The 26,027-nt window shown below is 43.9% G+C and overlaps 9 non-coding genes across 9 annotated transcripts; all 9 read right to left on the reverse strand.

Moving 5' to 3' along the window:
• Nucleotides 1-917: 917 nt before the first annotated feature.
• Nucleotides 918-990, reverse strand: trnam-cau (transfer RNA methionine (anticodon CAU)). The gene has a single exon. It is a non-coding gene; the product is annotated as a tRNA-Met (tRNA).
• A 1,912-nt stretch (nucleotides 991-2,902) lies between these two features.
• Nucleotides 2,903-2,975, reverse strand: trnam-cau (transfer RNA methionine (anticodon CAU)). The gene has a single exon. It is a non-coding gene; the product is annotated as a tRNA-Met (tRNA).
• Nucleotides 2,976-6,873: 3,898 nt separating this feature from the next.
• Nucleotides 6,874-6,946, reverse strand: trnam-cau (transfer RNA methionine (anticodon CAU)). The gene has a single exon. It is a non-coding gene; the product is annotated as a tRNA-Met (tRNA).
• Nucleotides 6,947-12,829: 5,883 nt separating this feature from the next.
• trnam-cau (transfer RNA methionine (anticodon CAU)) lies at nucleotides 12,830-12,902 on the reverse strand. The gene has a single exon. It is a non-coding gene; the product is annotated as a tRNA-Met (tRNA).
• A 1,913-nt stretch (nucleotides 12,903-14,815) lies between these two features.
• On the reverse strand, nucleotides 14,816-14,888 carry trnam-cau (transfer RNA methionine (anticodon CAU)). Its single transcript has one exon. It is a non-coding gene; the product is annotated as a tRNA-Met (tRNA).
• A 1,913-nt stretch (nucleotides 14,889-16,801) lies between these two features.
• On the reverse strand, nucleotides 16,802-16,874 carry trnam-cau (transfer RNA methionine (anticodon CAU)). Its single transcript has one exon. It is a non-coding gene; the product is annotated as a tRNA-Met (tRNA).
• A 1,913-nt stretch (nucleotides 16,875-18,787) lies between these two features.
• On the reverse strand, nucleotides 18,788-18,860 carry trnam-cau (transfer RNA methionine (anticodon CAU)). The gene has a single exon. It is a non-coding gene; the product is annotated as a tRNA-Met (tRNA).
• A 1,913-nt stretch (nucleotides 18,861-20,773) lies between these two features.
• trnam-cau (transfer RNA methionine (anticodon CAU)) lies at nucleotides 20,774-20,846 on the reverse strand. Its single transcript has one exon. It is a non-coding gene; the product is annotated as a tRNA-Met (tRNA).
• Nucleotides 20,847-25,954: 5,108 nt separating this feature from the next.
• trnam-cau (transfer RNA methionine (anticodon CAU)) lies at nucleotides 25,955-26,027 on the reverse strand. Its single transcript has one exon. It is a non-coding gene; the product is annotated as a tRNA-Met (tRNA).

The following is a 26,027-nucleotide window of genomic DNA, read 5'->3' on the forward strand; positions in this document are numbered from 1 at the left end:
GACTCACGACCTTGGGATGATGCCACTGATACGCTGCCTACTGTACATCAGTCAGGTTAAAACACTTTTCTAAAAGAGAGATGGTTCGAATCCCCAAAATGTGTGTTTGACACCAGATTGCAAGGTCGAACTCACGACCTTGAAATTATGCCTACTGCACATCAGTTAGATTGAATCCCCATAACTTGTGTTTGACACCAGATTGGAAGGCTTTTTTAAGAGAGTGATGTTTCGCATCCCCTTTACTTTTATTTGACAGCTTCCACAGTTTGGAGTGATAGACCTTCCGAATGGGCTTTCTGCAGCCACCACAGAGACAAATTTTGGCTGTACATTGACTGTAAATAAGTGAGATTGCAAGGCTTTTCTTCAAGAGAGATGGTTTGAATCCCCATAACTTGTGTTTGAGATTGGAAGGTTTTTCTAAGAGAGTGATGTTTCGAATCCCCATAACTTGTATTTGACACCTTCCACAGATTGGAGTGATTGAGCTTCCAAGTTGACGTTCTGTAGATACAACAGAAAGCAATCAGAGCCACTTGTGCCCACCAACTTTCCAGCTGTAAGTGAGGGGAAGCGCTATGGACACCACATCAAAACATCTGCCCCGTGTGAGGTTCGAGCTCACAACCTGACATGCTGCTTACTGCACATCAGTCAGTCTGCAGCGCTTTTCCAATAAAGAGATTGTTCGAATCTCCATAAATGATGTTAGACAGTAAGTTGCAAGATTTTTCTGAAGGAGAGATGGTTCGAATCCCCATAACTTGTGTTTGACACCTTCCACACTCTGGAGTGATTGACTTTCCCAGTGGGCTTTCTGCAGCTAACACAGAGAGCAACCGGAGGCACTTGTGGCCAGCAACTTTCCAGCTGTAACTGAGGGTAAGCGCTATTGACCCTATAATCAAAATCAATGCCCCGTGTGAGGGTTGAACTCACGACCTTCAGATTATGAGACTGACGCGCTGCCTACTGCGCCAACGAGGCCTGAAAAGCTTAAATATACATGTATTGTGAGCCTAGACTGACTTTCCCACACTGATTCATTAGTCCTGCAGACTTTGCTAAAAGTAGTCCTTCAAATGACCTGTTGTTTAGACTAAAGGTTAAACACTCAACTCACAAGTTTCTTCATCTGGCTTTTCTTCTCATTTTGAAAGTTTATGGAAAGTTGCAAAAGAGGTAGTTTCACGTTGGATAAACTTGACTGACTTGCCCCATGTCAGTCTATGTCAAGAGAAGGAGAGTCTGCAAAGGTGCTTTTGTCACACTGCGTATTCTATTATGACAGTAACGGCAAAACCCAAGGAAAAGTTGTCTGACTTGACAAGTTTCAGCGGATAATAAGGAGAGCAGAAACTGAAAGACGACAAAGATCTGATTGCAACGCTTTTCTTAAAGAGAGATGGCGTGAATCCCCATTGATTGTGTTTGACACCAGATTACAAGGTTCTTCTACGAGAATATCTTTTTGAATCTCCATAACTTGTATTTGACACCTTCCACACTTAGGCGTGATTGAGCTTCCAAGTTGATTTTCTGCATCCACAACAGAAATCAACCGGAGCCACTTGTGCCCACCAACTTTCAAGCTGTGACTGAGGTGAGGTGCGATAGACACCACATCAAAACATCTACCCCGTGTGAGGGTCGAGCTCGCGACCTTGAAATTATGCCCCTGACACGCTGCCAACTGCACATCAGTCAGATTGCAATGCTTTTCTTAAAGAGAGATGGTTTGAATCCACATAAATTGTGTTTGACACAAGGTTGAAAGGCTTTTCTGAGGGAGTGATGTTTTTCGAATCCCAATAACTTGTATTTGACACCTTCCACAGTTGAGAGTCATTGAGCTTCAGAGTGGGCTTTCTGCAGCCACAACAGAGAGCAACCAGAGCAACTTGTACCCACCAACTTTACAGCTGTAACTGAGGTGAAGTGCTATAGAGCCCCCATCAAAACATCTGCCCCGTGTGAGGGTCGACTCACGACCTTGGGATGATGCCACTGATACGCTGCCTACTGTACATCAGTCAGGTTAAAATACTTTTCTAAAAGAGAGATGGTTCGAATCCCCAAAATGTGTGTTTGACACCAGATTGCAAGGTCGAACTCACGACCTTGAAATTATGCCTACTGCACATCAGTTAGATTGAATCCCCATAACTTGTGTTTGACACCAGATTGGAAGGCTTTTTTAAGAGAGTGATGTTTCGCATCCCCTTTACTTTTATTTGACAGCTTCCACAGTTTGGAGTGATAGACCTTCCGAATGGGCTTTCTGCAGCCACCACAGAGACAAATTTTGGCTGTACATTGACTGTAAATAAGTGAGATTGCAAGGCTTTTCTTCAAGAGAGATGGTTTGAATCCCCATAACTTGTGTTTGAGATTGGAAGGTTTTTCTAAGAGAGTGATGTTTCGAATCCCCATAACTTGTATTTGACACCTTCCACAGATTGGAGTGATTGAGCTTCCAAGTTGACGTTCTGTAGATACAACAGAAAGCAATCAGAGCCACTTGTGCCCACCAACTTTCCAGCTGTAAGTGAGGGGAAGCGCTATGGACACCACATCAAAACATCTGCCCCGTGTGAGGTTCGAGCTCACAACCTGACATGCTGCTTACTGCACATCAGTCAGTCTGCAGCGCTTTTCCAATAAAGAGATTGTTCGAATCTCCATAAATGATGTTAGACAGTAAGTTGCAAGATTTTTCTGAAGGAGAGATGGTTCGAATCCCCATAACTTGTGTTTGACACCTTCCACACTCTGGAGTGATTGACCTTCCCAGTGGGCTTTCTGCAGCTAACACAGAGAGCAACCGGAGGCACTTGTGGCCAGCAACTTTCCAGCTGTAACTGAGGGTAAGCGCTATTGACCCTATAATCAAAATCAATGCCCCGTGTGAGGGTTGAAATCACGACCTTCAGATTATGAGACTGACGCGCTGCCTACTGCGCCAACGAGGCCTGAAAAGCTTAAAAATACATGTATTGTGAGCCTAGACTCACTTTCCCACACTGATTCATTAGTCCTGCAGACTTTGCTAAAAGTAGTCCTTCAAATGACCTGTTGTTTAGACTAAAGGTTAAACACTCAACTCACAAGTTTCTTCATCTGGCTTTTCTTCTCATTTTGAAAGTTTATGGAAAGTTGCAAAAGAGGTAGTTTCACGTTGGATAAACTTGACTGACTTGCCCCATGTCAGTCTATGTCAAGAGAAGGAGAGTCTGCAAAGGTGCTTTTGTCACACTGCGTATTCTATTATGACAGTAACGGCAAAACCCAAGGAAAAGTTGTCTGACTTGACAAGTTTCAGCGGATAATAAGGAGAGCAGAAACTGAAAGACGACAAAGATCTGATTGCAACGCTTTTCTTAAAGAGAGATGGCGTGAATCCCCATTGATTGTGTTTGACACCAGATTACAAGGTTCTTCTACGAGAATATCTTTTTGAATCTCCATAACTTGTATTTGACACCTTCCACACTTAGGCGTGATTGAGCTTCCAAGTTGATTTTCTGCATCCACAACAGAAATCAACCGGAGCCACTTGTGCCCACCAACTTTCAAGCTGTGACTGAGGTGAGGTGCGATAGACACCACATCAAAACATCTACCCCGTGTGAGGGTCGAGCTCACGACCTTGAAATTATGCCCCTGACACGCTGCCAACTGCACATCAGTCAGATTGCAATGCTTTTCTTAAAGAGAGATGGTTTGAATCCACATAAATTGTGTTTGACACAAGGTTGAAAGGCTTTTCTGAGGGAGTGATGTTTTTCGAATCCCAATAACTTGTATTTGACACCTTCCACAGTTGAGAGTCATTGAGCTTCAGAGTGGGCTTTCTGCAGCCACAACAGAGAGCAACCAGAGCAACTTGTACCCACCAACTTTACAGCTGTAACTGAGGTGAAGTGCTATAGAGCCCCCATCAAAACATCTGCCCCGTGTGAGGGTCGAACTCTCGACCTTGGGATGATGCCACTGATACGCTGCCTACTGCACATCAGTCAGGTTAAAACACTTTTCTAAAAGAGAGATGGTTCGAATCCCCAAAATGTGTGTTTGACACCAGATTGCAAGGTCGAACTCACGACCTTGAGATTATGCCGACTGCACATCAGTTAGATTGAATCCCCATAACTTGTGCTTGACACCAGATTGGAAGGCTTTTTTAAGAGAGTGATGTTTCGCATCCCCTTCACTTTTATTTGACAGCTTCCACAGTTTGGAGTGATAGACCTTCCGAATGGGCTTTCTGCAGCCACCACAGAGACAAATTTTGGCTGTACATAGACTGTAAATAAGTGAGATTGCAAGGCTTTTCTTCAAGAGAGATGGTTTGAATCCCCATAACTTGTGTTTGAGATTGGAAGGTTTTTCTAAGAGAGTGATGTTTCGAATCCACATAACTTGTATTTGACACCTTCCACAGATTGGAGTGGTTGAGCTTCCAAGTTGACGTTCTGTAGATACAACAGAAAGCAATCAGAGCCACTTGTGCCCACCAACTTTCCAGCTGTAAGTGAGGGGAAGCGCTTTGGACACCACATCAAAACATCTGCCCCGTGTGAGGTTCGAGCTCACAACCTGACATGCTGCTTACTGCACATCAGTCAGTCTGCAGCGCTTTTCCAATAAAGAGATTGTTCGAATCTCCATAAATGATGTTAGACAGTAAGTTGCAAGATTTTTCTGAAGGAGAGATGGTTCGAATCCCCATAACTTGTGTTTGACACCTTCCACACTCTGGAGTGATTGACCTTCCCAGTGGGCTTTCTGCAGCTAACACAGAGAGCAACCGGAGGCACTTGTGGCCAGCAACTTTCCAGCTGTAACTGAGGGTAAGCGCTATTGACCCTATAATCAAAATCAAGACCCCGTGTGAGGGTTGAAATCACGACCTTCAGATTATGAGACTGACGCACTGCCTACTGCGCCAACGAGGCCTGAAAAGTTTGGAAATACATGTATTGTGAGCCTAGACTCACTTTCCCACACTGATTCATTAGTCCTGCAGACTTTGCTAAAAGTAGTCCTTCAAATGACCTGTTGTTTAGACTAAAGGTTAAACACTCAACTCACAAGTTTCTTCATCTGGCTTTTCTTCTCATTTTGAAAGTTTATGGAAAGTTGCAAAAGAGGTAGTTTCACGTTGGATAAACTTGACTGACTTGCCCCATGTCAGTCTATGTCAAGAGAAGGAGAGTCTGCAAAGGTGCTTTTGTCACACTGCGTATTCTATTATGACAGTAACGGCAAAACCCAAGGAAAAGTTGTCTGACTTGACAAGTTTCAGCGGATAATAAGGAGAGCAGAAACTGAAAGACGACAAAGATCTGATTGCAACGCTTTTCTTAAAGAGAGATGGCGTGAATCCCCATTGATTGTGTTTGACACCAGATTACAAGGTTCTTCTACGAGAATATCTTTTTGAATCTCCATAACTTGTATTTGACACCTTCCACACTTAGGCGTGATTGAGCTTCCAAGTTGATTTTCTGCATCCACAACAGAAATCAACCGGAGCCACTTGTGCCCACCAACTTTCAAGCTGTGACTGAGGTGAGGTGCGATAGACACCACATCAAAACATCTACCCCGTGTGAGGGTCGAGCTCACGACCTTGAAATTATGCCCCTGACACGCTGCCAACTGCACATCAGTCAGATTGCAATGCTTTTCTTAAAGAGAGATGGTTTGAATCCACATAAATTGTGTTTGACACAAGGTTGAAAGGCTTTTCTGAGGGAGTGATGTTTTTCGAATCCCAATAACTTGTATTTGACACCTTCCACAGTTGAGAGTCATTGAGCTTCAGAGTGGGCTTTCTGCAGCCACAACAGAGAGCAACCAGAGCAACTTGTACCCACCAACTTTACAGCTGTAACTGAGGTGAAGTGCTATAGAGCCCCCATCAAAACATCTGCCCCGTGTGAGGGTCGACTCACGACCTTGGGATGATGCCACTGATACGCTGCCTACTGTACATCAGTCAGGTTAAAACACTTTTCTAAAAGAGAGATGGTTCGAATCCCCAAAATGTGTGTTTGACACCAGATTGCAAGGTCGAACTCACGACCTTGAAATTATGCCTACTGCACATCAGTTAGATTGAATCCCCATAACTTGTGTTTGACACCAGATTGGAAGGCTTTTTTAAGAGAGTGATGTTTCGCATCCCCTTTACTTTTATTTGACAGCTTCCACAGTTTGGAGTGATAGACCTTCCGAATGGGCTTTCTGCAGCCACCACAGAGACAAATTTTGGCTGTACATTGACTGTAAATAAGTGAGATTGCAAGGCTTTTCTTCAAGAGAGATGGTTTGAATCCCCATAACTTGTGTTTGAGATTGGAAGGTTTTTCTAAGAGAGTGATGTTTCGAATCCCCATAACTTGTATTTGACACCTTCCACAGATTGGAGTGATTGAGCTTCCAAGTTGACGTTCTGTAGATACAACAGAAAGCAATCAGAGCCACTTGTGCCCACCAACTTTCCAGCTGTAAGTGAGGGGAAGCGCTATGGACACCACATCAAAACATCTGCCCCGTGTGAGGTTCGAGCTCACAACCTGACATGCTGCTTACTGCACATCAGTCAGTCTGCAGCGCTTTTCCAATAAAGAGATTGTTCGAATCTCCATAAATGATGTTAGACAGTAAGTTGCAAGATTTTTCTGAAGGAGAGATGGTTCGAATCCCCATAACTTGTGTTTGACACCTTCCACACTCTGGAGTGATTGACCTTCCCAGTGGGCTTTCTGCAGCTAACACAGAGAGCAACCGGAGGCACTTGTGGCCAGCAACTTTCCAGCTGTAACTGAGGGTAAGCGCTATTGACCCTATAATCAAAATCAATGCCCCGTGTGAGGGTTGAAATCACGACCTTCAGATTATGAGACTGACGCGCTGCCTACTGCGCCAACGAGGCCTGAAAAGCTTAAAAATACATGTATTGTGAGCCTAGACTCACTTTCCCACACTGATTCATTAGTCCTGCAGACTTTGCTAAAAGTAGTCCTTCAAATGACCTGTTGTTTAGACTAAAGGTTAAACACTCAACTCACAAGTTTCTTCATCTGGCTTTTCTTCTCATTTTGAAAGTTTATGGAAAGTTGCAAAAGAGGTAGTTTCACGTTGGATAAACTTGACTGACTTGCCCCATGTCAGTCTATGTCAAGAGAAGGAGAGTCTGCAAAGGTGCTTTTGTCACACTGCGTATTCTATTATGACAGTAACGGCAAAACCCAAGGAAAAGTTGTCTGACTTGACAAGTTTCAGCGGATAATAAGGAGAGCAGAAACTGAAAGACGACAAAGATCTGATTGCAACGCTTTTCTTAAAGAGAGATGGCGTGAATCCCCATTGATTGTGTTTGACACCAGATTACAAGGTTCTTCTACGAGAATATCTTTTTGAATCTCCATAACTTGTATTTGACACCTTCCACACTTAGGCGTGATTGAGCTTCCAAGTTGATTTTCTGCATCCACAACAGAAATCAACCGGAGCCACTTGTGCCCACCAACTTTCAAGCTGTGACTGAGGTGAGGTGCGATAGACACCACATCAAAACATCTACCCCGTGTGAGGGTCGAGCTCACGACCTTGAAATTATGCCCCTGACACGCTGCCAACTGCACATCAGTCAGATTGCAATGCTTTTCTTAAAGAGAGATGGTTTGAATCCACATAAATTGTGTTTGACACAAGGTTGAAAGGCTTTTCTGAGGGAGTGATGTTTTTCGAATCCCAATAACTTGTATTTGACACCTTCCACAGTTGAGAGTCATTGAGCTTCAGAGTGGGCTTTCTGCAGCCACAACAGAGAGCAACCAGAGCAACTTGTACCCACCAACTTTACAGCTGTAACTGAGGTGAAGTGCTATAGAGCCCGCATCAAAACATCTGCCCCGTGTGAGGGTCGAACTCACGACCTTGAGATGATGCCACTGATACGCCACATACTGCACATCAGTCAGGTTAAAACACTTTTCTAAAAGAGAGATGGTTCGAATCCCCAAAATGTGTGTTTGACACCAGATTGCAAGGTCGAACTCACGACCTTGAGATTATGCCTACTGCACATCAGTTAGATTGAATCCCCATAACTTGTGTTTGACACCAGATTGGAAGGCTTTTTTAAGAGAGTGATGTTTCACATCCCCTTCACTTTTATTTGACAGCTTCCACAGTTTGGAGTGATAGACCTTCCGAATGGGCTTTCTGCAGCCACCACAGAGACAAATTTTGGCTGTACATAGACTGTAAATAAGTGAGATTGCAAGGCTTTTCTTCAAGAGAGATGGTTTGAATCCCCATAACTTGTGTTTGAGATTGGAAGGTTTTTCTAAGAGAGTGATGTTTCGAATCCACATAACTTGTATTTGACACCTTCCACAGATTGGAGTGGTTGAGCTTCCAAGTTGACGTTCTGTAGATACAACAGAAAGCAATCAGAGCCACTTGTGCCCACCAACTTTCCAGCTGTAAGTGAGGGGAAGCGCTTTGGACACCACATCAAAACATCTGCCCCGTGTGAGGTTCGAGCTCACAACCTGACATGCTGCTTACTGCACATCAGTCAGTCTGCAGCGCTTTTCCAATAAAGAGATTGTTCGAATCTCCATAAATGATGTTAGACAGTAAGTTGCAAGATTTTTCTGAAGGAGAGATGGTTCGAATCCCCATAACTTGTGTTTGACACCTTCCACACTCTGGAGTGATTGACCTTCCCAGTGGGCTTTCTGCAGCTAACACAGAGAGCAACCGGAGGCACTTGTGGCCAGCAACTTTCCAGCTGTAACTGAGGGTAAGCGCTATTGACCCTATAATCAAAATCAAGACCCCGTGTGAGGGTTGAAATCACGACCTTCAGATTATGAGACTGACGCACTGCCTACTGCGCCAACGAGGCCTGAAAAGTTTGGAAATACATGTATTGTGAGCCTAGACTCACTTTCCCACACTGATTCATTAGTCCTGCAGACTTTGCTAAAAGTAGTCCTTCAAATGACCTGTTGTTTAGACTAAAGGTTAAACACTCAACTCACAAGTTTCTTCATCTGGCTTTTCTTCTCATTTTGAAAGTTTATGGAAAGTTGCAAAAGAGGTAGTTTCACGTTGGATAAACTTGACTGACTTGCCCCATGTCAGTCTATGTCAAGAGAAGGAGAGTCTGCAAAGGTGCTTTTGTCACACTGCGTATTCTATTATGACAGTAACGGCAAAACCCAAGGAAAAGTTGTCTGACTTGACAAGTTTCAGCGGATAATAAGGAGAGCAGAAACTGAAAGACGACAAAGATCTGATTGCAACGCTTTTCTTAAAGAGAGATGGCGTGAATCCCCATTGATTGTGTTTGACACCAGATTACAAGGTTCTTCTACGAGAATATCTTTTTGAATCTCCATAACTTGTATTTGACACCTTCCACACTTAGGCGTGATTGAGCTTCCAAGTTGATTTTCTGCATCCACAACAGAAATCAACCGGAGCCACTTGTGCCCACCAACTTTCAAGCTGTGACTGAGGTGAGGTGCGATAGACACCACATCAAAACATCTACCCCGTGTGAGGGTCGAGCTCACGACCTTGAAATTATGCCCCTGACACGCTGCCAACTGCACATCAGTCAGATTGCAATGCTTTTCTTAAAGAGAGATGGTTTGAATCCACATAAATTGTGTTTGACACAAGGTTGAAAGGCTTTTCTGAGGGAGTGATGTTTTTCGAATCCCAATAACTTGTATTTGACACCTTCCACAGTTGAGAGTCATTGAGCTTCAGAGTGGGCTTTCTGCAGCCACAACAGAGAGCAACCAGAGCAACTTGTACCCACCAACTTTACAGCTGTAACTGAGGTGAAGTGCTATAGAGCCCGCATCAAAACATCTGCCCCGTGTGAGGGTCGACTCACGACCTTGGGATGATGCCACTGATACGCTGCCTACTGTACATCAGTCAGGTTAAAACACTTTTCTAAAAGAGAGATGGTTCGAATCCCCAAAATGTGTGTTTGACACCAGATTGCAAGGTCGAACTCACGACCTTGAAATTATGCCTACTGCACATCAGTTAGATTGAATCCCCATAACTTGTGTTTGACACCAGATTGGAAGGCTTTTTTAAGAGAGTGATGTTTCGCATCCCCTTTACTTTTATTTGACAGCTTCCACAGTTTGGAGTGATAGACTTTCCGAATGGGCTTTCTGCAGCCACCACAGAGACAAATTTTGGCTGTACATTGACTGTAAATAAGTGAGATTGCAAGGCTTTTCTTCAAGAGAGATGGTTTGAATCCCCATAACTTGTGTTTGAGATTGGAAGGTTTTTCTAAGAGAGTGATGTTTCGAATCCCCATAACTTGTATTTGACACCTTCCACAGATTGGAGTGATTGAGCTTCCAAGTTGACGTTCTGTAGATACAACAGAAAGCAATCAGAGCCACTTGTGCCCACCAACTTTCCAGCTGTAAGTGAGGGGAAGCGCTATGGACACCACATCAAAACATCTGCCCCGTGTGAGGTTCGAGCTCACAACCTGACATGCTGCTTACTGCACATCAGTCAGTCTGCAGCGCTTTTCCAATAAAGAGATTGTTCGAATCTCCATAAATGATGTTAGACAGTAAGTTGCAAGATTTTTCTGAAGGAGAGATGGTTCGAATCCCCATAACTTGTGTTTGACACCTTCCACACTCTGGAGTGATTGACCTTCCCAGTGGGCTTTCTGCAGCTAACACAGAGAGCAACCGGAGGCACTTGTGGCCAGCAACTTTCCAGCTGTAACTGAGGGTAAGCGCTATTGACCCTATAATCAAAATCAATGCCCCGTGGGAGGGTTGAACTCACGACCTTCAGATTATGAGACTGACGCGCTGCCTACTGCACCAATGAGGCCTGAAAAGCTTAAAAATACATGTATTGTGAGCCTAGACTCACTTTCCCACACTGATTCATTAGTCCTGCAGACTTTGCTAAAAGTAGTCCTTCAAATGACCTGTTGTTTAGACTAAAGGTTAAACACTCAACTCACAAGTTTCTTCATCTGGCTTTTCTTCTCATTTTGAAAGTTTATGGAAAGTTGCAAAAGAGGTAGTTTCACGTTGGATAAACTTGACTGACTTGCCCCATGTCAGTCTATGTCAAGAGAAGGAGAGTCTGCAAAGGTGCTTTTGTCACACTGCGTATTCTATTATGACAGTAACGGCAAAACCCAAGGAAAAGTTGTCTGACTTGACAAGTTTCAGCGGATAATAAGGAGAGCAGAAACTGAAAGACGACAAAGATCTGATTGCAACGCTTTTCTTAAAGAGAGATGGCGTGAATCCCCATTGATTGTGTTTGACACCAGATTACAAGGTTCTTCTACGAGAATATCTTTTTGAATCTCCATAACTTGTATTTGACACCTTCCACACTTAGGCGTGATTGAGCTTCCAAGTTGATTTTCTGCATCCACAACAGAAATCAACCGGAGCCACTTGTGCCCACCAACTTTCAAGCTGTGACTGAGGTGAGGTGCGATAGACACCACATCAAAACATCTACCCCGTGTGAGGGTCGAGCTCACGACCTTGAAATTATGCCACTGACACGCTGCCAACTGCACATCAGTCAGATTGCAATGCTTTTCTTAAAGAGAGATGGTTTGAATCCACATAAATTGTGTTTGACACAAGGTTGAAAGGCTTTTCTGAGGGAGTGATGTTTTTCGAATCCCAATAACTTGTATTTGACACCTTCCACAGTTGAGAGTCATTGAGCTTCAGAGTGGGCTTTCTGCAGCCACAACAGAGAGCAACCAGAGCAACTTGTACCCACCAACTTTACAGCTGTAACTGAGGTGAAGTGCTATAGAGCCCCCATCAAAACATCTGCCCCGTGTGAGGGTCGACTCACGACCTTGGGATGATGCCACTGATACGCTGCCTACTGTACATCAGTCAGGTTAAAACACTTTTCTAAAAGAGAGATGGTTCGAATCCCCAAAATGTGTGTTTGACACCACATTGCAAGGTCGAACTCACGACCTTGAAATTATGCCTACTGCACATCAGTTAGATTGAATCCCCATAACTTGTGTTTGACACCAGATTGGAAGGCTTTTTTAAGAGAGTGATGTTTCGCATCCCCTTTACTTTTATTTGACAGCTTCCACAGTTTGGAGTGATAGACCTTCCGAATGGGCTTTCTGCAGCCACCACAGAGACAAATTTTGGCTGTACATTGACTGTAAATAAGTGAGATTGCAAGGCTTTTCTTCAAGAGAGATGGTTTGAATCCCCATAACTTGTGTTTGAGATTGGAAGGTTTTTCTAAGAGAGTGATGTTTCGAATCCCCATAACTTGTATTTGACACCTTCCACAGATTGGAGTGATTGAGCTTCCAAGTTGACGTTCTGTAGATACAACAGAAAGCAATCAGAGCCACTTGTGCCCACCAACTTTCCAGCTGTAAGTGAGGGGAAGCGCTATGGACACCACATCAAAACATCTGCCCCGTGTGAGGTTCGAGCTCACAACCTGACATGCTGCTTACTGCACATCAGTCAGTCTGCAGCGCTTTTCCAATAAAGAGATTGTTCGAATCTCCATAAATGATGTTAGACAGTAAGTTGCAAGATTTTTCTGAAGGAGAGATGGTTCGAATCCCCATAACTTGTGTTTAACACCTTCCACACTCTGGAGTGATTGACCTTCCCAGTGGGCTTTCTGCAGCTAACACAGAGAGCAACCGGAGGCACTTGTGGCCAGCAACTTTCCAGCTGTAACTGAGGGTAAGCGCTATTGACCCTATAATCAAAATCAATGCCCCGTGTGAGGGTTGAACTCACGACCTTCAGATTATGAGACTGACGCTCTGCCTACTGCGCCAATGAGGCCTGAAAAGCTTAAATATACATGTATTGTGAGCCTAGACTCACTTTCCCACACTGATTCATTAGTCCTGCAGACTTTGCTAAAAGTAGTCCTTCAAATGACCTGTTGTTTAGACTAAAGGTTAAACACTCAACTCACAAGTTTCTTCATCTGGCTTTTCTTCTCATTTTGAAAGTTTATGGAAAGTTGCAAAAGAGGTAGTTTCACGTTGGATAAACTTGACTGACTTGCCCCATGTCAGTCTATGTCAAGAGAAGGAGAGTCTGCAAAGGTGCTTTTGTCACACTGCGTATTCTATTATGACAGTAACGGCAAAACCCAAGGAAAAGTTGTCTGACTTGACAAGTTTCAGCGGATAATAAGGAGAGCAGAAACTGAAAGACGACAAAGATCTGATTGCAACGCTTTTCTTAAAGAGAGATGGCGTGAATCCCCATTGATTGTGTTTGACACCAGATTACAAGGTTCTTCTACGAGAAAATCTTTTTGAATCTCCATAACTTGTATTTGACACCTTCCACACTTAGGCGTGATTGAGCTTCCAAGTTGATTTTCTGCATCCACAACAGAAATCAACCGGAGCCACTTGTGCCCACCAACTTTCAAGCTGTGACTGAGGTGAGGTGCGATAGACACCACATCAAAACATCTACCCCGTGTGAGGGTCGAGCTCACGACCTTGAAATTATGCCACTGAAACGCTGCCAACTGCACATCAGTCAGATTGCAATGCTTTTCTTAAAGAGAGATGGTTTGAATCCACATAAATTGTGTTTGACACCAGGTTGAAAGGCTTTTCTGAGGGAGTGATGTTTTTCGAATCCCAATAACTTGTATTTGACACCTTCCACAGTTGAGAGTCATTGAGCTTCAGAGTGGGCTTTCTGCAGCCACAACAGAGAGCAACCAGAGCAACTTGTACCCACCAACTTTACAGCTGTAACTGAGGTGAAGTGCTATAGAGCCCCCATCAAAACATCTGCCCCGTGTGAGGGTCGACTCACGACCTTGGGATGATGCCACTGATACGCTGCCTACTGTACATCAGTCAGGTTAAAACACTTTTCTAAAAGAGAGATGGTTCGAATCCCCCAAATTGTGTGTTTGAAACCAGATTGCAAGGTCGAACTCACGACCTTGAAATTATGCCTACTGCACATCAGTTAGATTGAATCCCCATAACTTGTGTTTGACACCAGATTGGAAGGCTTTTTTAAGAGAGTGATGTTTCGCATCCCCTTTACTTTTATTTGACAGCTTCCACAGTTTGGAGTGATAGACCTTCCGAATGGGCTTTCTGCAGCCACCACAGAGACAAATTTTGGCTGTACATTGACTGTAAATAAGTGAGATTGCAAGGCTTTTCTTCAAGAGAGATGGTTTGAATCCCCATAACTTGTGTTTGAGATTGGAAGGTTTTTCTAAGAGAGTGATGTTTCGAATCCCCATAACTTGTATTTGACACCTTCCACAGATTGGAGTGATTGAGCTTCCAAGTTGACGTTCTGTAGATACAACAGAAAGCAATCAGAGCCACTTGTGCCCACCAACTTTCCAGCTGTAAGTGAGGGGAAGCGCTATGGACACCACATCAAAACATCTGCCCCGTGTGAGGTTCGAGCTCACAACCTGACATGCTGCTTACTGCACATCAGTCAGTCTGCAGCGCTTTTCCAATAAAGAGATTGTTCGAATCTCCATAAATGATGTTAGACAGTAAGTTGCAAGATTTTTCTGAAGGAGAGATGGTTCGAATCCCCATAACTTGTGTTTGACACCTTCCACACTCTGGAGTGATTGACCTTCCCAGTGGGCTTTCTGCAGCTAACACAGAGAGCAACCGGAGGCACTTGTGGCCAGCAACTTTCCAGCTGTAACTGAGGGTAAGCGCTATTGACCCTATAATCAAAATCAATGCCCCGTGTGAGGGTTGAAATAACGACCTTCAGATTATGAGACTGACGCGCTGCCTACTGCGCCAACGAGGCCTGAAAAGCTTAAAAATACATGTATTGTGAGCCTAGACTCACTTTCCCACACTGATTCATTAGTCCTGCAGACTTTGCTAAAAGTAGTCCTTCAAATGACCTGTTGTTTAGACTAAAGGTTAAACACTCAACTCACAAGTTTCTTCATCTGGCTTTTCTTCTCATTTTGAAAGTTTATGGAAAGTTGCAAAAGAGGTAGTTTCACGTTGGATAAACTTGACTGACTTGCCCCATGTCAGTCTATGTCAAGAGAAGGAGAGTCTGCAAGGGTGCTTTTGTCACACTGCGTATTCTATTATGACAGTAACGGCAAAACCCAAGGAAAAGTTGTCTGACTTGACAAGTTTCAGCGGATAATAAGGAGAGCAGAAACTGAAAGACGACAAAGATCTGATTGCAACGCTTTTCTTAAAGAGAGATGGCGTGAATCCCCATTGATTGTGTTTGACACCAGATTACAAGGTTCTTCTACGAGAATATCTTTTTGAATCTCCATAACTTGTATTTGACACCTTCCACACTTAGGCGTGATTGAGCTTCCAAGTTGATTTTCTGCATCCACAACAGAAATCAACCGGAGCCACTTGTGCCCACCAACTTTCAAGCTGTGACTGAGGTGAGGTGCGATAGACACCACATCAAAACATCTACCCCGTGTGAGGGTCGAGCTCACGACCTTGAAATTATGCCACTGACACGCTGCCAACTGCACATCAGTCAGATTGCAATGCTTTTCTTAAAGAGAGATGGTTTGAATCCACATAAATTGTGTTTGACACAAGGTTGAAAGGCTTTTCTGAGGGAGTGATGTTTTTCGAATCCCAATAACTTGTATTTGACACCTTCCACAGTTGAGAGTCATTGAGCTTCAGAGTGGGCTTTCTGCAGCCACAACAGAGAGCAACCAGAGCAACATGTACCCACCAACTTTACAGCTGTAACTGAGGTGAAGTGCTATAGAGCCCCCATCAAAACATCTGCCCCGTGTGAGGGTCGAACTCACGACCTTGGGATGATGCCACTGATACGCTGCCTACTGCACATCAGTCAGGTTAAAGCACTTTTCTAAAAGAGAGATGGTTCGAATCCCCAAAATGTGTGTTTGACACCAGATTGCAAGGTCGAACTCACGACCTTGAAATTATGCCTACTGCACATCAGTTAGATTGAATCCCCATAACTTGTGTTTGACACCAGATTGGAAGGCTTTTTTAAGAGAGTGATGTTTCGCATCCCCTTTACTTTTATTTGACAGCTTCCACAGTTTGGAGTGATAGACCTTCCGAATGGGCTTTCTGCAGCCACCACAGAGACAAATTTTGGCTGTACATAGACTGTAAATAAGTGAGAGTGCAAGGCTTTTCTTCAAGAGAGATGGTTTGAATCCCCATAACTTGTGTTTGAGATTGGAAGGTTTTTCTAAGAGAGTGATATTTCGAATCCACATAACTTGTATTTGACACCTTCCACAGATTGGAGTGGTTGAGCTTCCAAGTTGACGTTCTGTAGATACAACAGAAAGCAATCAGAGCCACTTGTGCCCACCAACTTTCCAGCTGTAAGTGAGGGGAAGCGCTTTGGACACCACATCAAAACATCTGCCCCGTGTGAGGTTCGAGCTCACAACCTGACATGCTGCTTACTGCACATCAGTCAGTCTGCAGCGCTTTTCCAATAAAGAGATTGTTCGAATCTCCATAAATGATGTTAGACAGTAAGTTGCAAGATATTTCTGAAGGAGAGATGGTTCGAATCCCCATAACTTGTGTTTGACACCTTCCACACTCTGGAGTGATTGACCTTCCCAGTGGGCTTTCTGCAGCTAACACAGAGAGCAACCGGAGGCACTTGTGGCCAGCAACTTTCCAGCTGTAACTGAGGGTAAGCGCTATTGACCCTATAATCAAAATCAATGCCCCGTGTGAGGGTTGAACTCACGACCTTCAGATTATGAGACTGACGCGCTGCCTACTGCGCCAACGAGGCCTGAAAAGCTTAAAAATACATGTATTGTGAGCCTAGACTCACTTTCCCACACTGATTCATTAGTCCTGCAGACTTTGCTAAAAGTAGTCCTTCAAATGACCTGTTGTTTAGACTAAAAGTTAAACACTCAACTCACAAGTTTCTTCATCTGGCTTTTCTTCTCATTTTGAAAGTTTATGGAAAGTTGCAAAAGAGGTAGTTTCACGTTGGATAAACTTGACTGACTTGCCCCATGTCAGTCTATGTCAAGAGAAGGAGAGTCTGCAAAGGTGCTTTTGTCACACTGCGTATTCTATTATGACAGTAACGGCAAAACCCAAGGAAAAGTTGTCTGACTTGACAAGTTTCAGCGGATAATAAGGAGAGCAGAAACTGAAAGACGACAAAGATCTGATTGCAACGCTTTTCTTAAAGAGAGATGGCGTGAATCCCCATTGATTGTGTTTGACACCAGATTACAAGGTTCTTCTACGAGAATATCTTTTTGAATCTCCATAACTTGTATTTGACACCTTCCACACTTAGGCGTGATTGAGCTTCCAAGTTGATTTTCTGCATCCACAACAGAAATCAACCGGAGCCACTTGTGCCCACCAACTTTCAAGCTGTGACTGAGGTGAGGTGCGATAGACACCACATCAAAACATCTACCCCGTGTGAGGGTCGAGCTCACGACCTTGAAATTATGCCACTGACACGCTGCCAACTGCACATCAGTCAGATTGCAATGCTTTTCTTAAAGAGAGATGGTTTGAATCCACATAAATTGTGTTTGACACAAGGTTGAAAGGCTTTTCTGAGGGAGTGATGTTTTTCGAATCCCAATAACTTGTATTTGACACCTTCCACAGTTGAGAGTCATTGAGCTTCAGAGTGGGCTTTCTGCAGCCACAACAGAGAGCAACCAGAGCAACATGTACCCACCAACTTTACAGCTGTAACTGAGGTGAAGTGCTATAGAGCCCCCATCAAAACATCTGCCCCGTGTGAGGGTCGAACTCACGACCTTGGGATGATGCCACTGATACGCTGCCTACTGCACATCAGTCAGGTTAAAGCACTTTTCTAAAAGAGAGATGGTTCGAATCCCCAAAATGTGTGTTTGACACCAGATTGCAAGGTCGAACTCACGACCTTGAAATTATGCCTACTGCACATCAGTTAGATTGAATCCCCATAACTTGTGTTTGACACCAGATTGGAAGGCTTTTTTAAGAGAGTGATGTTTCGCATCCCCTTTACTTTTATTTGACAGCTTCCACAGTTAGGAGTGATAGACCTTCCGAATGGGCTTTCTGCAGCCACCACAGAGACAAATTTTGGCTGTACATTGACTGTAAATAAGTGAGACTGCAAGGCTTTTCTTCAAGAGAGATGGTTTGAATCCCCATAACTTGAGTTTGAGATTGGAAGGTTTATCTAAGAGAGTGATGTTTCGAATCCCCATATTTTGTATTTGACACCTTCCACAGATTGTAGTGATTGAGCTTCCAAGTTGACGTTCTGTAGATACAACAGAAAGCAATCAGAGCCACTTGTGCCCACCAACTTTCCAGCTGTAAGTGAGGGGAAGCGCTTTGGACACCACATCAAAACATCTGCCCCGTGTGAGGTTCGAGCTCACAACCTGACATGCTGCTTACTGCACATCAGTCAGTCTGCAGCGCTTTTCCAATAAAGAGATTGTTCGAATCTCCATAAATGATGTTAGACAGTAAGTTGCAAGATATTTCTGAAGGAGAGATGGTTCGAATCCCCATAACTTGTGTTTGACACCTTCCACACTCTGGAGTGATTGACCTTCCCAGTGGGCTTTCTGCATCTAACACAGAGAGCAACCGGAGGCACTTGTGGCCAGCAACTTTCCAGCTGTAACTGAGGGTAAGCGCTATTGACCCTATAATCAAAATCAATGCCCCGTGTGAGGGTTGAAATAACGACCTTCAGATTATGAGACTGACGCGCTGCCTACTGCGCCAACGAGGCCTGAAAAGCTTAAAAATACATGTATTGTGAGCCTAGACTCACTTTCCCACACTGATTCATTAGTCCTGCAGACTTTGCTAAAAGTAGTCCTTCAAATGACCTGTTGTTTAGACTAAAGGTTAAACACTCAACTCACAAGTTTCTTCATCTGGCTTTTCTTCTCATTTTGAAAGTTTATGGAAAGTTGCAAAAGAGGTAGTTTCACGTTGGATAAACTTGACTGACTTGCCCCATGTCAGTCTATGTCAAGAGAAGGAGAGTCTGCAAAGGTGCTTTTGTCACACTGCGTATTCTATTATGACAGTAACGGCAAAACCCAAGGAAAAGTTGTCTGACTTGACAAGTTTCAGCGGATAATAAGGAGAGCAGAAACTGAAAGACGACAAAGATCTGATTGCAACGCTTTTCTTAAAGAGAGATGGCGTGAATCCCCATTGATTGTGTTTGACACCAGATTACAAGGTTCTTCTACGAGAATATCTTTTTGAATCTCCATAACTTGTATTTGACACCTTCCACACTTAGGCGTGATTGAGCTTCCAAGTTGATTTTCTGCATCCACAACAGAAATCAACCGGAGCCACTTGTGCCCACCAACTTTCAAGCTGTGACTGAGGTGAGGTGCGATAGACACCACATCAAAACATCTACCCCGTGTGAGGGTCGAGCTCACGACCTTGAAATTATGCCACTGACACGCTGCCAACTGCACATCAGTCAGATTGCAATGCTTTTCTTAAAGAGAGATGGTTTGAATCCACATAAATTGTGTTTGACACAAGGTTGAAAGGCTTTTCTGAGGGAGTGATGTTTTTCGAATCCCAATAACTTGTATTTGACACCTTCCACAGTTGAGAGTCATTGAGCTTCAGAGTGGGCTTTCTGCAGCCACAACAGAGAGCAACCAGAGCAACATGTACCCACCAACTTTACAGCTGTAACTGAGGTGAAGTGCTATAGAGCCCCCATCAAAACATCTGCCCCGTGTGAGGGTCGAACTCACGACCTTGGGATGATGCCACTGATACGCTGCCTACTGCACATCAGTCAGGTTAAAGCACTTTTCTAAAAGAGAGATGGTTCGAATCCCCAAAATGTGTGTTTGACACCAGATTGCAAGGTCGAACTCACGACCTTGAAATTATGCCTACTGCATATCAGTTAGATTGAATCCCCATAACTTGTGTTTGACACCAGATTGGAAGGCTTTTTTAAGAGAGTGATGTTTCGCATCCCCTTTACTTTTATTTGACAGCTTCCACAGTTAGGAGTGATAGACCTTCCGAATGGGCTTTCTGCAGCCACCACAGAGACAAATTTTGGCTGTACATTGACTGTAAATAAGTGAGACTGCAAGGCTTTTCTTCAAGAGAGATGGTTTGAATCCCCATAACTTGAGTTTGAGATTGGAAGGTTTATCTAAGAGAGTGATGTTTCGAATCCCCATATTTTGTATTTGACACCTTCCACAGATTGTAGTGATTGAGCTTCCAAGTTGACGTTCTGTAGATACAACAGAAAGCAATCAGAGCCACTTGTGCCCACCAACTTTCCAGCTGTAAGTGAGGGGAAGCGCTTTGGACACCACATCAAAACATCTGCCCCGTGTGAGGTTCGAGCTCACAACCTGACATGCTGCTTACTGCACATCAGTCAGTCTGCAGCGCTTTTCCAATAAAGAGATTGTTCGAATCTCCATAAATGATGTTAGACAGTAAGTTGCAAGATATTTCTGAAGGAGAGATGGTTCGAATCCCCATAACTTGTGTTTGACACCTTCCACACTCTGGAGTGATTGACCTTCCCAGTGGGCTTTCTGCATCTAACACAGAGAGCAACCGGAGGCACTTGTGGCCAGCAACTTTCCAGCTGTAACTGAGGGTAAGCGCTATTGACCCTATAATCAAAATCAATGCCCCGTGTGAGGGTTGAAATAACGACCTTCAGATTATGAGACTGACGCGCTGCCTACTGCGCCAACGAGGCCTGAAAAGCTTAAAGATACATGTATTGTGAGCCTAGACTCACTTTCCCACACTGATTCATTAGTCCTGCAGACTTTGCTAAAAGTAGTCCTTCAAATGACCTGTTGTTTAGACTAAAGGTTAAACACTCAACTCACAAGTTTCTTCATCTGGCTTTTCTTCTCATTTTGAAAGTTTATGGAAAGTTGCAAAAGAGGTAGTTTCACGTTGGATAAACTTGACTGACTTGCCCCATGTCAGTCTATGTCAAGAGAAGGAGAGTCTGCAAAGGTGCTTTTGTCACACTGCGTATTCTATTATGACAGTAACGGCAAAACCCAAGGAAAAGTTGTCTGACTTGACAAGTTTCAGCGGATAATAAGGAGAGCAGAAACTGAAAGACGACAAAGATCTGATTGCAACGCTTTTCTTAAAGAGAGATGGCGTGAATCCCAATTGATTGTGTTTGACACCAGATTACAAGGTTCTTCTACGAGAATATCTTTTTGAATCTCCATAACTTGTATTTGACACCTTCCACACTTAGGCGTGATTGAGCTTCCAAGTTGATTTTCTGCATCCACAACAGAAATCAACCGGAGCCACTTGTGCCCACCAACTTTCAAGCTGTGACTGAGGTGAGGTGCGATAGACACCACATCAAAACATCTACCCCGTGTGAGGGTCGAGCTCACGACCTTGAAATTATGCCACTGACACGCTGCCAACTGCACATCAGTCAGATTGCAATGCTTTTCTTAAAGAGAGATGGTTTGAATCCACATAAATTGTGTTTGACACAAGGTTGAAAGGCTTTTCTGAGGGAGTGATGTTTTTCGAATCCCAATAACTTGTATTTGACACCTTCCACAGTTGAGAGTCATTGAGCTTCAGAGTGGGCTTTCTGCAGCCACAACAGAGAGCAACCAGAGCAACATGTACCCACCAACTTTACAGCTGTAACTGAGGTGAAGTGCTATAGAGCCCCCATCAAAACATCTGCCCCGTGTGAGGGCCGAACTCACGACCTTGGGATGATGCCACTGATACGCTGCCTACTGCACATCAGTCAGGTTAAAACACTTTTCTAAAAGAGAGATGGTTCGAATCCCCAAAATGTGTGTTTGACACCAGATTGCAAGGTCGAACTCACGACCTTGAAATTATGCCTACTGCACATCAGTTAGATTGAATCCCCATAACTTGTGTTTGACACCAGATTGGAAGGCTTTTTTAAGAGAGTGATGTTTCGCATCCCCTTTACTTTTATTTGACAGCTTCCACAGTTAGGAGTGATAGACCTTCCGAATGGGCTTTCTGCAGCCACCACAGAGACAAATTTTGGCTGTACATTGACTGTAAATAAGTGAGACTGCAAGGCTTTTCTTCAAGAGAGATGGTTTGAATCCCCATAACTTGAGTTTGAGATTGGAAGGTTTATCTAAGAGAGTGATGTTTCGAATCCCCATATTTTGTATTTGACACCTTCCACAGATTGTAGTGATTGAGCTTCCAAGTTGACGTTCTGTAGATACAACAGAAAGCAATCAGAGCCACTTGTGCCCACCAACTTTCCAGCTGTAAGTGAGGGGAAGCGCTTTGGACACCACATCAAAACATCTGCCCCGTGTGAGGTTCGAGCTCACAACCTGACATGCTGCTTACTGCACATCAGTCAGTCTGCAGCGCTTTTCCAATAAAGAGATTGTTCGAATCTCCATAAATGATGTTAGACAGTAAGTTGCAAGATATTTCTGAAGGAGAGATGGTTCGAATCCCCATAACTTGTGTTTGACACCTTCCACACTCTGGAGTGATTGACCTTCCCAGTGGGCTTTCTGCATCTAACACAGAGAGCAACCGGAGGCACTTGTGGCCAGCAACTTTCCAGCTGTAACTGAGGGTAAGCGCTATTGACCCTATAATCAAAATCAATGCCCCGTGTGAGGGTTCAAATAACGACCTTCAGATTATGAGACTGACGCGCTGCCTACTGCGCCAACGAGGCCTGAAAAGCTTAAAAATACATGTATTGTGAGCCTAGACTCACTTTCCCACACTGATTCATTAGTCCTGCAGACTTTGCTAAAAGTAGTCCTTCAAATGACCTCTTGTTTAGACTAAAGGTTAAACACTCAACTCACAAGTTTCTTCATCTGGCTTTTCTTCTCATTTTGAAAGTTTATGGAAAGTTGCAAAAGAGGTAGTTTCACGTTGGATAAACTTGACTGACTTGCCCCATGTCAGTCTATGTCAAGAGAAGGAGAGTCTGCAAAGGTGCTTTTGTCACACTGCGTATTCTATTATGACAGTAACGGCAAAACCCAAGGAAAAGTTGTCTGACTTGACAAGTTTCAGCGGATAATAAGGAGAGCAGAAACTGAAAGACGACAAAGATCTGATTGCAACGCTTTTCTTAAAGAGAGATGGCGTGAATCCCAATTGATTGTGTTTGACACCAGATTACAAGGTTCTTCTACGAGAATATCTTTTTGAATCTCCATAACTTGTATTTGACACCTTCCACACTTAGGCGTGATTGAGCTTCCAAGTTGATTTTCTGCATCCACAACAGAAATCAACCGGAGCAACTTGTGCGCACCAACTTTCAAGCTGTGACTGAGGTGAGGTGCGATAGACACCACATCAAAACATCTACCCCGTGTGAGGGTCGAGCTCACGACCTTGAAATTATGCCACTGACACGCTGCCAACTGCACATCAGTCAGATTGCAATGCTTTTCTTAAAGAGAGATGGTTTGAATCCACATAAATTGTGTTTGACACAAGGTTGAAAGGCTTTTCTGAGGGAGTGATGTTTTTCGAATCCCAATAACTTGTATTTGACACCTTCCACAGTTGAGAGTCATTGAGCTTCAGAGTGGGCTTTCTGCAGCCACAACAGAGAGCAACCAGAGCAACATGTACCCACCAACTTTACAGCTGTAACTGAGGTGAAGTGCTATAGAGCCCCCATCAAAACATCTGCCCCGTGTGAGGGTCGAACTCACGACCTTGGGATGATGCCACTGATACGCTGCCTACTGCACATCAGTCAGGTTAAAACACTTTTCTAAAAGAGAGATGGTTCGAATCCCCAAAATGTGTGTTTGACACCAGATTGCAAGGTCGAACTCACGACCTTGAAATTATGCCTACTGCACATCAGTTAGATTGAATCCCCATAACTTGTGTTTGACACCAGATTGGAAGGCTTTTTTTAAGAGAGTGATGTTTCGCATCCCCTTTACTTTTATTTGACATCTTCCACAGTTTGGAGTGATAGACCTTCCGAATGGGCTTTCTGCAGCCACCACAGAGACAAATTTTGGCTGTACATTGACTGTAAATAAGTGAGACTGCAAGGCTTTTCTTCAAGAGTGATGTTTCGAATCCCCATAACTTGTATTTGACACCTTCCACAGATTGTAGTGATTGAGCTTCCAAGTTGACGTTCTGTAGATACAACAGAAAGCAATCAGAGCCACTTGTGCCCACCAACTTTCCAGCTGTAAGTGAGGGGAAGCGCTATGGACACCACATCAAAACATCTGCCCCGTGTGAGGTTCGAGCTCACAACCTGACATGCTGCTTACTGCACATCAGTCAGTCTGCAGCGCTTTTCCAATAAAGAGATTGTTCGAATCTCCATAAATGATGTTAGACAGTAAGTTGCAAGATTTTTCTGAAGGAGAGATGGTTCGAATCCCCATAACTTGTGTTTAACACCTTCCACACTCTGGAGTGATTGACCTTCCCAGTGGGCTTTCTGCAGCTAACACAGAGAGCAACCGGAGGCACTTGTGGCCAGCAACTTTCCAGCTGTAACTGAGGGTAAGCGCTATTGACCCTATAATCAAAATCAATGCCCCGTGTGAGGGTTGAACTCACGACCTTCAGATTATGAGACTGACGCGCTGCCTACTGCGTATCAGTCAGATTGCAATGCTTTTCTTAAAGAGAGATGGTTTGAATCCACACAAATTGTGTTTGACACAAGGTTGAAAGGCTTTTCTGAGGGAGTGATGTTTTTCGAATCTCAATAACTTGTATTTGACACCTTCCACAGTTGAGAGTCATTGAGCTTCAGAGTGGGCTTTCTGCAGCCACAACAGAGAGCAACCAGAGCAACTTGTCCCCACAACTTTACAGCTGTAACTGAGGTGAAGTGCTATAGAGCCCCCATCAAAACATCTGCCCCGTGTGAGGGTCGAACTCACGACCTTGGGCTGATGCCACTGATACGCTGCCTACTGTACATCAGTCAGGTTAAAACACTTTTCTAAAAGAGAGATGGTTCGAATCCCCAAAATGTGTGTTTGACACCAGATTGCAAGGTCGAACTCACGACCTTGAAATTATGCCTACTGCACATCAGTTAGATTGAATCCCCATAACTTGTGTTTGACACCAGATTGGAAGGCTTTTTTAAGAGAGTGATGTTTCGCATCCCCTTTACTTTTATTTGACAGCTTCCACAGTTTGGAGTGATAGACCTTCCGAATGGGCTTTCTGCAGCCACCACAGAGACAAATTTTGGCTGTACATTGACTGTAAATAAGTGAGATTGCAAGGCTTTTCTTCAAGAGAGATGGTTTGAATCCCCATAACTTGTGTTTGAGATTGGAAGGTTTTTCTAAGAGAGTGATGTTTCGAATCCCCATAACTTGTATTTGACACCTTCCACAGATTGGAGTGATTGAGCTTCCAAGTTGACGTTCTGTAGATACAACAGAAAGCAATCAGAGCCACTTGTGCCCACCAACTTTCCAGCTGTAAGTGAGGGGAAGCGCTATGGACACCACATCAAAACATCTGCCCCGTGTGAGGTTCGAGCTCACAACCTGACATGCTGCTTACTGCACATCAGTCAGTCTGCAGCGCTTTTCCAATAAAGAGATTGTTCAAATCTCCATAAATGATGTTAGACAGTAAGTTGCAAGATTTTTCTGAAGGAGAGATGGTTCGAATCCCCATAACTTGTGTTTGACACCTTCCACACTCTGGAGTGATTGACCTTCCCAGTGGGCTTTCTGCAGCTAACACAGAGAGCAACCGGAGGCACTTGTGGCCAGCAACTTTCCAGCTGTAACTGAGGGTAAGCGCTATTGACCCTATAATCAAAATCAATGCCCCGTGCGAGGGTTGAACTCACGACTTTCAGATTATGAGACTGACGCGCTGCCTACTGCGCCAACGAGGC

This window comes from Leuresthes tenuis, unplaced genomic scaffold (genome assembly GCF_036924035.1).
Source record: "Leuresthes tenuis unplaced genomic scaffold, fLeuTen1.0.hap1 SCAF_21, whole genome shotgun sequence".
NCBI classification, from domain to species: domain Eukaryota; kingdom Metazoa; phylum Chordata; class Actinopteri; order Atheriniformes; family Atherinopsidae; genus Leuresthes; species Leuresthes tenuis.